Below are 13,095 nucleotides of genomic sequence, written 5' to 3'. Positions count from 1 at the left end.
TGCATGTGTGTGTATGTGCTCATATGCACACAAATGAAAGTCAGAAGATAAATTTCAGGACTAGGTTTGGTTGGTTTTCTCCTTTTACCATGTGGGTCCTGGGGTTCGGGCTCTGTGACCAGCATCTTTTCGCGCTGAACCATTTTTGCCGCCTGTTCGTGGATCATCTTTTCAAGAGCTTGTTTGCCAAATGTCTACTTTCTTGATGCATCTGTTTAAATATTTTGTAATTTTTATAGGAGAATGCTTGCATTCTTGATGTTGGGTTTGGGAATTTCCTTGTATAAGCTGTTGTCAGATAGATGGATGATAGATGACGGCTGAGTTTTTCATTCTTTCAACACTGTTTTCAAACTAATTTTTTTAAAATTAGAGGGGTTCCCATATTTTAATAGGCTATATTTTATGGCCTATCTAAGAACTTTTGCCTAATTCAAAGTCTTCAAGATTTTTTTTCTCACAAGTTTTATAATTTCATGCCTCTGCTCTATTTCCAGTTGCTTTTTAAAGTTGTTTATCCAGGGGCTGGAGAGATGGCTCAGAGGTTAAGAGCACTGGCTGCTCTTCTGGAGGTCCTGAGTTCAATTCCCAGCAACCACATGGTGGCTCACAACCATCTGTACTGAGATCTGGCATCCTCCTCTGGTGTGCGGGCATACATAGAGGCAGAATGTTGTATACATAATAAATAAATAAATCTTTTTTTAAAAAAGGTTGTTTATAGCCGGGCGGTGGTGGCGCACGCCTTTAATCCCAGCACTCGGGAGGCAGAGGCAGGCGGATCTCTGAGTTTGAGGCCAGCCTGGTCTACAAGAGCTAGTTCCAGGACAGGCTCTAGAAACTACAGAGAAACCCTGTCTCGAAAAAAAAAAAAAGGTTGTTTATCCAGTTGTGGTGGCAAACCTATAATTCTGCACCCTGGAGGGGCCAGAGTTTGTCAGATCATAGGAACCAAGGGCCATTCCGAGACTCAGGATGAATGACGTAGGACATTGCAATTGTCCTTACATTACAGATATTATGAGGACATTTCAGCAGCTCCATGGGACTTGCAATAGAAAACTGCATTGCTTGTTATGGAAGTTTGAATTTGAGAACAGACATGTCTGGTTTTCAACAATATACTTCAGCCATCTCTGTACTTAATGTCACTGAGTAGATTATTTAGTCTTGTTTATTTTCTCATAAATAAATACCATAATGTGTATTTTTCCAAAGATAAAAATAAGGTTAATGTGTCAACTGTTAAAAATAGAGATGATATAGGATCCATCTAGGTGCTCATCGGTGGAAGGATGGCTGAAGAAAATGCATTCTTTGTACACAGTAGATATTTATTCCGTACTAAATAAGGAAACCGAGTCACTGCAGTGGGACATCATTTAATGTGAAACGAGCCAGACACAAAATGACAATATTGCATATCTCTGTTGTGTTTGGAAGCACAACAGTGTTGATCTGAGTTAAGATAGTGGCTACTAGAAGAAGGGGTGGTAGACACAAGACAACAGACACGGAAAGAATGAACAGATGCCCAGAATCCACAGTAAGCTGGTATATATTCTATGGACACCAAGAGGAAAGAACCCCAAAGCTCCATGCACAAGGAGATGGACTGCACACTGACGGAGTAGGCTGAACCTGATCACCAACGCAACGCAACGCAAGCTAGTAAAACTGAGGGACAATAGACCAAGAAGTAGCTGTTGCTGTCGTCGCTGCTATTTACTGTCTAGGAGTTTTTTTTTTTTTTTTTTTTTTTTTTTTTTTTTTTTTTTTTTTTTTTTATCAGTCTTGGGGAACTGCACCCGACTCTTTCTGTGGAAGGAAGCTCACTTACCTGGATGGAGATTATGAAACCTGAAAACAGAATGCTTCACCAAGCTGAGTTGATGATAAAGCAGATGTCTGAGTGCATCTTGGGATGAATAAGTTATGAATCACGAAAAGCTGCTGTTTAAAGGCTAGCAGCTGCATGCTTGCAAGCAGATGGCCATCTCGCTGATCTGAATAATTCTGATCTTGTCTAAATTTAAAAGCGGACTGAGTTTAGGTGCATGGATGAATCCTTAAGAATACTGAGCAGCACAGGGGAGATAGATGCTGTTCTGATGTGAACACCATACCCTGTGTTTCTAACACTTCACATCAAGTTATGGCAAACTTGTACATCAAGGTATTGTTCCCCTTTTGGTGTCCATTGATTTGCTTGAGAACTCACTTCCCATACTGTGGTCTTGTGCCCTACCGGCTGACACATTCAACTATTCACTGAACCTCATCTTTGGCAGATAGTGATATTTTGTTTATGATCTAACAAATAAAGCTTGTCTGAAGATCAGAATGCGAAGCAAGCCGCACCAGTCAGCTATATAAGCCTGGTAGTGGTGACACACACCTTTAATCCCAGCAGCCACACTAGTTAGACAGAGAGGCCCGGCGGTGGTGGTGCACACCTTTAATCCCAGCTCTAGAGAGGAATATAAGGTGGGATGAGACAGGAACTTGTTCTCTTTTCAGTCTGAAGATTTCATAGAGGTAAGAGCTCTCTAGTGGTTGACTGCTTTGCTTCTCTGATCTTTCCGCTTGAACCCCAATATCTGTCTCTGGGTTTTTATTAGTCATGCTACAGCATTATTGGCGAGGCAACCACACAGCCCTCTCTAGGAGTTTGGAGAGGACCAAAGTTTAGAGATGTTTACTTGCTACATGGCTGTGTCCTCGTCTCCATTCCTGTTCTAAACGATCATTTGTAGCGTGCTCAGAGGCTTAGCCTCTTCCTTCTTGGTTAAGACTTTTCACCGTGGAGATGAATACAAGAAAAAAATGAGCACAAGGCAGGGAGCTCGCATTTGTGGGACAGCCTGTCACATGCCAAACACATTGCATGGCTCTTTAAAGCAAGGATAACTTTAGATAGAGAAAGGCCAAACTACAATGTTCTTTAGCCTGTGGCTGCCAGGCTGTCTGCATCCACTGTGGTTGCTGCTGATTTGTTTGCTGAAATAGTAGATGAAAATGAAACAATTTCTCCAATTCTCTTTAAAATGTATCCCCCACCTCCAACTTAGACCAATAGTTCTTATGCTTCTTGAGAAATAAACTCAGATTCGAGTCATTATTGCTTCCTGGGAGGATACGGTGGTCTGTTTGGTTGTTAGAAAGGATACCTCTTTGTAACCCACATCTCGTGTTGGAGGAGAGAAGATATTTTTGCCTCCGTGGGATTTATTTTTAACATTCTTTGGTAATCTTTGCCTTTCTCTCCTTCCTCCTCCTTTAGACAAAGTCCTATCATGTAGCCCCGGAACTTGCAATGTAGGTCAAGCTGACCTTGAACTCCGAGATCCACCATTCTGACTGTGGAATCCATCCAAAGGCATCCCATTAGGGATGTGCATCATCACATCCAGCCCTTTCTGTCTGAACTATACATTTTCATAAATAATAAAACTCTCGGCTGCGTCATCAGTGAGGTCTCAATGACTCTAACATGGAGTTTAGACTGAACTCCTTCTCCATAGCTCAGAATATATTATTTTACCAGATGATGAAGCCGTGCTATAAAAGTCAATAAATAGCAGTTATTTTACTCCAAAAAAAGAACTTATATCAAAGAAGTCAGACTTTAAAGCTCCATTCGCTTTGCTATTCATTTCACTCGTGCATGGAGTCCAATGCTAGTTGCAGGCATCTGAAGTGATCAAAAAGACTGGATTATAACCTCTGTTCTAACTGCCTTATAAAGGGCCAGAACTGTCAGCAAAAAGCACACGAGCCTGTCCTGAAGGCAAGGAAATAGCTGCCATGGTGGGAACTCAGCTAGAATATCAGGAAGGCCCACGATGGTGTGTGGTATTTTATGTGTATGGCGGCACGCGCTTTTGATGATTTCACTATTCACGCAGTAAACTGCTTATCTTCTGTGACTCCTACAGTCTACTAGGCAGTGGACAGTGGGATGTTAATATAAAGGACATTACAAGTTAGAATTCTGTGTGTGAAGGTAAGAGGGTAAAGGGAGATCAAAGGAAGAATTGTTAGAAGCCACCTTTTTGTGGGGTGACTTTTGCCATAATCCTAACCGTGGTGGGTTCATACATTCCAGGGTAGGGGCGTGAGGATTAATTAGAAATGTTAGGTAGGAGGATGAGACATAAGTAAGAAACCCAGAGACGCAAGATAGTAACAGGAGAGCAGCTCAGCAAATACTGAGCGAAGCCTGAATTCTTTAGTTCTGAGTTTGCCCATGTTTATTTTTCTATACACTTTTATACCCCAATACAAGGGAGGGTTATAAAGACAAAAGACTGTTTTAACATGATGCAAAGGACAACCAGAGCAGTTAATTGCCCCAATACTTAAGACATCAAGCAACTGTTTCCTGAGTGAAGTACTCTGACGTTTAGGCAGTGAACACACCCTAGACCGAGTATCCTGAAGGCAGCCACTCCCTAGGTCAAACCTCCCATTTCAAAAGGAGCAGAAATAAGCTTGAGTTATCTGACTTATGGTCAGAGTGGAACAGATCCACCCCTGTGGGCCATCTTAATGTCCAAAACACCAAATAACCACACCCTGTGTCAAGGTTTGCAGCCACACTTGTTAACAACTTTGAGCAAGCAAAATAAACTCAAACTCTCTGACCTTCAGACAAGGTGGAACAGGCTCACATTTTTGGGTACTGACAAAGAATGACTTAATTCTGTTGAGTGACAACTTATTTGTCTCAAAGGGCCCAAGTCCCTTTGAGAGAGTAATTCTGGGGGCATGGAAAGAGATGTGAGATCCAGAAAATTCTCTTCTCTTCTGTTGCCTCTCTTAGCACAGTTGAGCACCATTTGTGAATGCTAGAGTTAGGGGGTGGGAAGATGGGGCTGATGGCAAAGAGCCTTTTCTATTTCGTCTCTGTAGGTACATAATGCTCCCTATGAAGAATTGTACTATGTTTGAATAAGGGATGTTAGAGATTGAACCCAGGGTTTTGTGCATGCAAGAAAAACACTCTGCCAGTTGGACACAGCCCAGCCCCAAGAAATGGTCATTGACACCATTGATGGCCGTGATGCCATCCTCAAGAAAGAGACATAGTCTTATAGAGCAGGAATGGTTCTCTAATTGGAGCAGGAAGATTGGATTTGCCTCCTCATTCTGGCCCTGACAGAGGTAATTTTCCTTCAATGACAATTGCTACTACCAGGACAGGACACAAACATACCCTAGGCTCCCTTTAAGAGGCACCTTAAGCATAGGCAGGCAGAGCTGTCCCTTCATCCCTCTAAGCAAAGTTGAGCTGTACTTTCACCAAAAAGTGGGAAAAAAACAAGAAACATAACATAAGGATATCTTAAGAGTATCTATCTGTAGGAGGATGGCTCAGTCAGTAAAATGATGGCATTATACACTCAAGGACCTGCGTTCTACCCCTAGGACTAATGTCAAAAGTCAGTAATGATGTCACCTGGTTGTGACCCAAGTGCTGAGGAGGTGGGGACAGAGGAGCTCTGGGCTCTGTGCCTCATCCTGCCAGTAACCTGTAGGTCAGTGAGAGAACCTGGCTCTGACCGGATGGATCTTGTTCCTGAGGAGATGCTAGAGATTGTCCTTGCTCTGTCCCCCTCCACTTATGGCACGTGACTCGGTCTACCCACAAACTCTCACACACACATCTAAACAACATACACCCACATCTGTATTTATACATCCACACAAACATACTCACAAATACTCCTTTCTTACACACACACACACACACACACACACACACACACACACATTTCTGGATTCATACACTCACACAAACATACCCACACACATATGTATTCTCTTTCACACACACACAAACACACCCCTGTATCCGCACACTCACACAAATATACACACACCTGTACTCTCTCTCATACACACACCACACATACCCACACCACACACACACACACACACACACACACCCCACATGCACACCACCTTTGAAAAGGTCAGGAGTTTGATTTTATCACAGGTAATTTACCTTAGTCCATGCACCCTTTGTACTGTGGCTCAGGGTTTTCTGTGCTAAGAACTCATTAAAATTCTCTGGGAATCTTGGGTTCCAACGGGGGTTCCAACACAGGTCTGTAAAACAAAAATTCCAGGGTTGTTCCCTATGTGTGAGCATTTTTAATGGCTTTCCAGACAAAGGGGGGTGCTATGGAGAAGTATCAAAGGGCAGCACAGTGGGCAGACAACTTCATGACTCTTCACCATCCTGTTTCTTGTAATGAGCTGCCTGGCGCCTATTGGATGCATAAACGAATGCCCATCTTTCTGTCTTCCCATTCAAGTAAAAACTAAGTGTTGGTTCTAGCTTTGCTTCCTACAGGGACCCTTGTACTGAGGGCCTGTACCAGTTAGAGGAAAAACTCTTGTGTAGTAGCTCTAAGGATTGTCAATCTTTAGAGACCAGGAATGGTCTTGTCCCTCCTGCTTATGATGGCATTTCCGTCTTGTGATTATTAAAACATTCATACAACCAGAATCGCACATCAAGTAGCAGGAGGATGGTCGTGGCCTTCTCTAGCTGCATCCTAGACTTGGAGATAAACCTGTGTCTTAGGATTTTTAGTGCTGTGAAGAGGCACCATGACCATGGCACGTTTTATAAAAGGAAGCGTTTAATTGGGGCTGGTTTACAGTTGCAATGGTTTAGTCCACTATCATCATCGTGGAAAGCACTGCATCAAGACAGGCAGACATGGTGCTGGAGATGTAGCTGAGACTTTTACATCTGGTTCTGCAGGCAACAGGAAGAGAGAGAGAGAGAGAAAGAGAGAGAGAGAGAGAGGGAGGGAGGGAGAGAGAGAGAGAGAGAGAGAGAGAGAGAGAGAGAGAGAGAGAGAGAGAGAGAGAGAGAGAGAGAGAGAGACTGGGCCTGGCTTGGCCTTTTGAAGCTCAAAACCTACCCATAGTGACATATTTCTTCCAACCAGGCTATACCTCCTAATCCTCTCAAGTAGTACCACTCTTGATGACTAAGCATTCGAATATATAAGCCTATAAGGGGCCATTTTTATTCAAATCCCCATGACCTGAGATGTCATAGTCCTTCACTGTAATGGGAAAGATACAGAATAGAAGAGCACAGAGCCACTTGGAGGGCAGCCATAGATTTTTCACTAAGGACTTCACGATCGATAGTCTTTGGTTGGCTGTTTATTACTGAGTTGACTCTGAGACAGAATCACAGTGGGTGAAAGAATCAAGCCACATGCATGGCAACTATACCAGAGAGAGCCTGCCCAACTCCCATCTAAGCAGCGTTTGGTGTTTTTTCGGTCAGTAATCTGGACTAAATGGAGAAATAGGGATGGTTGCCTTGGTTTCATATTCCAGAATGGCATATTATTATAAGTTTCAAATACAGAAGGAAAGAAGTGAGGTAAGTAGGTTATGGAATTAGTTTTCCTTCAGGTTCAAGGCTTAAATTTTTATTATATGACTTAACTTTGAAGCAATTTATGTGCTAAAATTAAATCAGCATGCTTATTGTTTATAGAGTATATAATGCATCATTTTGAAAATAAATATTAATGTTATTACATATGCTAGGTGTTGCAAGGAAGGCCACTTGTTTGTTTCAACTGCCCAGAACTAAAATAATCACACAGAAACCATATTCATTAAAACACTGCTTGGCCCATTAGCTCTAGTTTTTATTGGCTAATTTTTACATCTTAATTTAACCCATTTCTACTAATCTATGTATTGCCACATGGTGGTGGCTTAAATCAGGTAAAATTCCCAGCATCTGTCTCTGGCAGATCCATGGCATCTCTCTGACTCTGCTTTCTTCCTCTCAGAATTCAGTTCTGTCTTCTCCGCCTACCTAAGTTCTGTCCTATCAGACCAAGGCAGTTTCTTTATTCATTAACCAATACAAGTAACACCCAGAGGGGACTCTGACATCAGCTAGGCATCTCGCTTTGTTTTGAGAATCCAGGAAGTGAATGGATCAAAGGGTTTTATAAGGCTATGAAGGGTAATTCACACACACACACACACACACACACACACACACACACACACACGGGGAGGGGGGATAAGTGCTCTAAAATATAAACTATAATATCTTATAATCTTTTTTTAAGTTTTAATTCTTATAATCTTAAATATCATACAGTGTCTTCATTCCTTTAAACATATAACTCAAGGTTAGTATATGAAGTAAGGCCTTAAATCAGGAATTTTGGTTTAACACAGTTTTTCTACTTACTTACCATTTGACTTGAGGGAAATCACTTAGTCTTTCTGAAGCTCAGATGGCTGAGTTATAGAATTGATAACAATCTTATTTACAGAGTTTCAATCATGATTTAAAGAGAGACAGGTAAAATGCTTAGTGGTCCACACATCATTAAAATTAAATTATAATTGTATTTAGGTTATTAACCTCAATCAGAGACTCAACTTGCATAACTGACCAATAAGTTCCCATACTATTCTCAGGCATTGATGTTAGCTCCTATGGGTTTCACTGTGTAGCTTAGGCTGACCTTGAACCCACGATTCCCCTAGCCTCAGCCTTCAAGGTGGTAAGAGCTCAGGCATGCACTGTCAGGAACAATGGGATGCTGCTACTGTTAAAAAACTAATTCCTGAAGCCAGGCGGTGGTGGCACACGCCTTTAATCCCAGCACTCGGGAGGCAGAGGCAGGCGGATCTCTGTGAGTTCGAGACCAGCCTGGTCTACAAGAGATAGATCCAGGACAGGCTCTAAAGCTGCAGAGAAACCCTGTCTCAAAAAACCAACCCCCCCAAAACAAAAAACTAATTCCTGGGGGCTGGAGAGATGGCTCAGAGGTTAAGAGCATTGCCTGCTCTTCCAAAGGTCCTGAGTTCAATTCCCAGCAACCACATGGTGGCTCAGAACCATCTGTAATGGGGTCTGGTGCCCTCTTCTGGCCTGCAGGCAGACACACAGACAGAATATTGTATACATAATAAATAAATAAATATTTTAAAAACCAAACTAATTCCTGTTTTATGTTCTGATTTGATTTTTTCCCAGATTTTATTCCTCACCCATTATTTTCATGGTTGCCTTTTGTCTTTCTGTTGAAAGAACTGCAGTGCCCCTCCCCCACGCACACGCCATTTTGAAGTGGCCACGTCTGGGACACACTAAACTTTCAGGGATCGATCTGAAGTTACAGCCGTTGTGTAATTTTGACAATGTGTCCCCATTTTCTTCCGTGGTCGCTCTTTCACTTCTTGGCAGGATGGCCATGTTCAGTCTGCAGATGTTCTCCAGAGAGGGTCTTATAGATATGCTTACAGAAAAGTGAGTCAGGCTTCGTAGGAATCGCTGCTCCCAGAAGTAGAATTTCACTTTCTTGTAGTCTTGGTAATTTACACGGAAGAGTTCAAGCAATAAGTTCTTTTCTGATGTTGGGTTTCTGTTTCCTTTTGCTAATAAAAGTTATCAGCCATCTTAGCCTTTGTTAGTAGGATTTCTTGAGGGCAAAATACATGTGACCACATTAAAAACTATGTAAAAAGCATTTGTATTAATTGGTTTAAATGGTAGGATGAAGTATTCTGAGAAACATTACAAGGACTAATAATTCTTTCAATAAATATTTGATAAGAGAAGACATAAGAGTCTATAAGAATCCAATGAGTAGATTCTTGACCTCAGGCTCATGTGTAAAATGAGGATGAATTCCAAGTAGCTTTGCACTGGTCACCTGTTTCTGCAAAATATGCGCCATAGAGCCCAGTGGCTAAGCAGTGAGGTTCCATTTACCCTGGTCACAAGTCTTTGATTTGGAGAGCTCATCTCTGCCCTGACAGCCACTAGCCAGGAAGACCTTGATGTCAGAGGTTTGGATCAAAGGCTCATTTACTTAATGACTAGGGACTGACATTGCCTGTCAGGTAAAAATAGCTGATTGCAACCCCTTTATGCTACTTGCCTTATGGCTTGAAACTCTTGCGTGATAGCTGCATCCAAGGGGAAAAGACCACCTGTCACCTTGTCATAACATACCTTCGGATGTCCTGCCCTGCTACTATATTGTATTAACTGAGGCAAATTCGAGGAGATAGGGTAGCAACTCTACCCTGAGAGGTGGCAAAGTTCTAAAGAATAAGGGACAGAGGAGACGTGTTGACGTGGTAAATTTTTGCGGAATACGAACTCATATGTTTTTACTTAATATACCTTTAATAAATATTTAATGAGCCAATATATGCAAAGGATATAGTTCATACATTGTAATTAGTAAATATGAATGTACTGTTGTTACTGCCTATGTTAATGTGTTAGATTACTGTGAAGGAGTCTCTCTGCTTAGTGGAGACTCAGACTGTGAAATTCTCAGTTCAGGTAGAGAAGATCCAAGCCCAAGGGTTAACTTGTTCAGTCCTCCAGAAGAAACTGAGGCCAAGAGGCCAAACTTACGAGAGCTCACTACAGATCAGATAATGGGACGTGGAGCTGCCGAGTCGGCAGCCACAGAAGCGCTCTCTGAATAGAGAGTGAAGAGCACCAAGTGCTCATGAGCCCTGGATCCTGACTTCTGAGTAGCCCTGAGCCTAGAGAAATAGGTCTTTCCTTCACTTTGGAGTGGATTTGTTTTCAGCTGTAAAGGTTTTTTTTTTGTGAATTACTTTAATTCATGAGCTTCTGCAAAGATCATGACTACTACATAATAGACAATATATATATATATTTTTTAAAGTAAGAGTACCTTTGAGTATTAAAATATTTGAATTGATGATATAGAAGGTGTGCACATAGTTAGGGTTAATAAACCTTCAGGCCGGTGCACATCTGAAAGGCCACACGTGAAGAACTGCCATGACCAGGCAAGCAGAGCTTAGGGTGGGGGTGGGTGTCACAAAAAGGCTTCTCTGTGTTAGTGCCCATTTCTTCCCTAGCGAATAATGAATGTGACTTATTGTTAAACTTCGCCATTTCGCTCTGAAATATGGTAACTAAAACTGGATTTAAAAAAAAAGTTAATTTATAAAGGCTTTCTGGCAACACTGCGGTATTCGGGGAGGTCCTGAGAGGACTGGTGTGTCCCACGAGTTGACAGTGGCCATGTGATGGTAATCCATGTGATAGACAGTCTTCGGGTTACTGACAGGTTATTCCTCAGTGAAAATGGTTTCCTGGAGCTGAGCTGTGGACACCTCCTTGGGGGAGGGGATATGGGCTGACAAGGAATATCTGTCAAGGTCTTAGGTGGAGGAGTTGACCATAAATTGGTTTGTGTCCTTGATACTTTGTTGAGTCTGCTTACACCTCTTGTGGTGGTTACTTGGATATGGTAACTTGTCTAGACCGTGGTATCAGTGATTTGGTCAAACACTGGTCTAAATGTTGCCGGGAAGGTAATTTTTAGATATGACTAACATTTGAATCATCATATTTGGGTAAAGCAGACTATCCTCCACGATGTGGTTGGATCTCATACAATTAGTTGACAGACTTGAGAAAAGACTGAGGTTTGCTGACGTTGAAGTAATTCTCAAGACGGAGACATGGAAATTACGTCACTTTCCCCAGATGCTGCCCTCATGAACTGGTGTTCATGAGCTCTTACTGTGTCCCCAGCCCACTGGCTTTCCTTGCACACTTTAGCTTCTGAGTCCCAACATCTCAGGGGCTAAGTCCTTACAAGAAATCTCTCTTGTTTTGGTGAATCTGCCTCTTTTAAGAGAGATGGAAAACTGACTAGCATAGGGTACTGTCTGGTTTTGTGTCAACTTGACACAAGCTAGAGTCACCAGAGGAAGGAGCCTCAGCTGAGGAAATGCCTCCATGCGATCCAGCTGTAAGGCATTTTCTCATTTAGTGATCAATGGGGGAGGGCCCAGCCTATGTTGGATGGTGCCATCCCTGGGCTGCTGGTCCTGGGTCTCGTAAGAAGGTAGGTTGAGCAAGCCATGGGAAGCAAACCAGTAAGCAGCACCCCTCCTTGGCCTCTTCATCAGCTCCTGCCTCTGGGGTCCTGTCCTGTTTGAGTTCCTGTCCTGACTTCCTTCAGTGATGAACAGCAATGCTGAAGTGTAAGCTAAGTAGACCCTTTCCTCCTCAACTTGCGTTTTGGCCATGGTGTTTCTCTGCGGCAACAGAAACCGTGAGTAAGACCCAGACTCCGGGAGGAAGTTGCTCGCTAAGCAGTGTGCACTACAGAGTGGGTTTTGAGGGAGAATGCGCGTGAGCTGTGGATCTGGGTCCCTTGAATTTGAACCCGAATCTGAAACTTCCCAGCTGAGCGGTCTTCAAGAAGTTATCTGATCTTTATGAGCTGCAGCTTTCCTTCTCTGTAACAAAAGACCACAGCTCTCATCTGGCAGGCATAGACCCAGTACTCAGTCATCGGTGGCTCCTTCAGCAAGACTGCATGGGCCACTGGTTAACCCTCTCCATCCTCCTCCCTTCCTATGCCCCTTGTTTCTCTCCTTCCCTTCCTGTATAGGCTTGGGTAGCTTCTAACTCACCATGTAGCCCAGGCTGTAGCCCAGGCTGGCCCCGAACTCTAGGTCTTCTTTAAGAGCCTTTTCTCTTTACCCTGCTTATGGGACTGTTCATTCTTGATAAATAAAAATACACCCTTTCACATTTTATTACTTTCTTTTTTCCTTTTTCTTTTCTTCCTTCCTTCCTTTCTTTCTTCCTTCCTTCCTTCCTTCCTTCCTTCCTTCCTTCCTTCCTTCCTTCCTTCCTTTCTTTCTCTTTCTTTCTTTCTTTCTTTCTTTCTTTCTTTCTTTCTTTCTTTCTTTCTTTCTTTCTTTCTTTCTTTCTTGCAAAAAGGCTTAGCAATAAGCCAGTGGAAATTCTGGTAGTAACCAGAACTCAGGAAAAGGTGTGTGTTCATGTATAACCTAGGAGACACAATAGGAAAATGATGTTTGTTTCCCTTCAGCCAACTCCTGCATGTGGCTGTCTTTCTGCCTGCATGAAGGGAAGATGGCACTGACTCAAGTCATTTAGAGGAACCCATGGAACCATTCACGAGAAGCACTTAGTGGTGGGGGCGGGGAGGGCTCATAGTAAGAGCTTAGTTACCTAAGAGTAGTAGCCAGCAGCAACTACAGGAATTT

Source organism: Arvicola amphibius, chromosome 18 (assembly GCF_903992535.2).
Source record: "Arvicola amphibius chromosome 18, mArvAmp1.2, whole genome shotgun sequence".
NCBI lineage: Eukaryota > Metazoa > Chordata > Mammalia > Rodentia > Cricetidae > Arvicola > Arvicola amphibius.
The sequence above is the reverse complement of the archived record's forward strand: the minus strand, read 5'-3'. Positions refer to the sequence as shown.